The 2,011-nt window shown below is 38.2% G+C and overlaps 1 non-coding gene across 1 annotated transcript; it reads left to right on the forward strand.

Annotated features, from left to right (window-relative positions):
* Positions 1-138, forward strand: LOC148690051 (small nucleolar RNA Z247). The gene has a single exon (XR_015958089.1). It is a non-coding gene; the product is annotated as a small nucleolar RNA Z247 (small nucleolar RNA).
* Positions 139-2,011: the final 1,873 nt, after the last annotated feature.

Raw genomic sequence — 2,011 nt, forward strand, 5'->3', positions numbered from 1 at the left:
AAATTTCTGAATATGATTTGGTGGCCTATATTTTGTCTGGTCTCCCTGAGGATTATGAATCTTTTATTGATTCTATTGAAACCAGAATTGAATCTGCTACTTCTGATGAACTTCATGGTTTGCTTTTGAGTAAGGAAATTTCTCTTCAAAAGCATAAAAATTGGCAACTGCATCTATTCCATTTCATGCCTATACTGCTCAATCCTCTCCTAATTCTGGTCATCACTCTGGATTCCGAGGGAATTATAGAGGTCGCAACCAAAATCGCTCTAAATTCAACCAAAATTGCAACTTTGGGGGTAATCGCTTTAATCACCAAACTGGTGGGATTCTTGGTGCTGGTCCATCTCGATCTGGAGGTTATCAGTCTGGTCAATCATCTTTCCTCTTTGGAAAGTCCATTCCATGTCAACTCTACAATCAGCATGGTCATCAAGCTCTTCATTGTGGTCGCCTTTCTCAATTTGCCTCTTCACTGACTTCTGGCACTACTCACGGTTCTAGCGCTACTCAGTTTTCTGGTTATTCACCTATGTTATGTCTACAACAACCTCTTCTCCATCAAATTATTGGATAACCATTAGTGGGGCTTCTCATCATGTTTCTCCAAATCCTTCATTCTTTAACTCTAATATCCCCTACACTGGTAGTGATCACCTATTTGTGGGCGATGGTAAAGGTCTGTTGATATCATATATTGGTCATGCCTTTATACGCACACCTAATACAATCTTTCGACTTAAAGATGCCTTACTTGTCCCTCAAGCCTTTCATAATCTGCTATCTGTCTACAAATTTGTCAATGATAATTTGTGTTCTTTAACTTTTGATCCTTTTGGATTTTATATCAAGGATCTAAAAAATAGGAAGATGTTTTTCCAGGGCCCCAGTGAAGGTGGCATCTACCCTTTCTACTGGACATCTTCAAATGGCTCTTCTGGAATCACAGTTTCTCCTCGTGCTTTGATGGTTGTGAAGGCTGACATTCATCTTTGGCATAAAAGGCTTGGACATCCTTCTAGTGTTGTTTTACATTCTGTGCTACATAATCATCATTTACCTGTAATTGGTTCTGTAAATAAATTGCCATTTTGTGTAGCTTGTCGAATGGGCAAAGCTTTTAGCTTCTATTCCTTGTGTTGCCTTGTACTTTAGTCAAACCTTTTCATTTGGTTCATGCAGATGTATGGGGACCCTCTCATTCACTCTCTTGTACAAGTTACAAATACTACCTAATACTGTTGGATGATTTCACCAAATACAATTGGTTATATCCTTTATATCTTAAATCGGATGTTGCTTCAGTTCTTATCACTTTTATTCTCAAAGTTCAAACACTGTTTGCCTTTTAAGTTCAATGTTTGAGGTTTGATTCAGGGGGTGAGTTTTTAAATAAACCACTTCAGGATTTCTTTAATGCCCAAGGTATTACACATCAGCTGAGTTGTCCTCACACACCTAAACAAAATGGGTGTGCTGAGAAGAAATATCGTCATTTGTTGAAATGAGCAGGACTTTACTTTCTAAGAGTGGTTTACCATCCAAATTTTGGGTTGAAGCTTTTCAAACATCAGTTTACCTCATTAACAGGTTACCTTCACAGAGTTCTTCCTTGAGTCCATGGGAAAAATTATTTCAAGCTTCACCGAAGTATCATACGTTGAAGCCTTTTGGATGTGCTTGTTATCCATGGCTGAAACCTTATTCCGGTCACAAGTTGGAACCAAAGAGTAAGCTGTGCATTTTTCTAGGCTATAGCTTGAATCAAAGTGGCTATAAGTGTTATAATCCTGTAACTGACAAGCTTTATATCTCAAGACATGTTGTGTTTAATGAGGGTATTTTTCCCCTATCTTTATCCCAATTTTTTAACTGCTTCATCTTCTGTACTGTCTTCTTCCCATTCTATCACTTCTTCCATCTCAGTTATTATACATGTGTTATCTACTTCCCAAACTGCAGAACCTCAAGCTCAACCATCTGTTAGTACTCATGTCCTTTCTGCACCACC

The sequence above is a fragment of the Pyrus communis genome, chromosome 16 (assembly GCF_041283825.1).
Source record: "Pyrus communis isolate YQ-2024b chromosome 16, ASM4128382v1, whole genome shotgun sequence".
NCBI lineage: Eukaryota > Viridiplantae > Streptophyta > Magnoliopsida > Rosales > Rosaceae > Pyrus > Pyrus communis.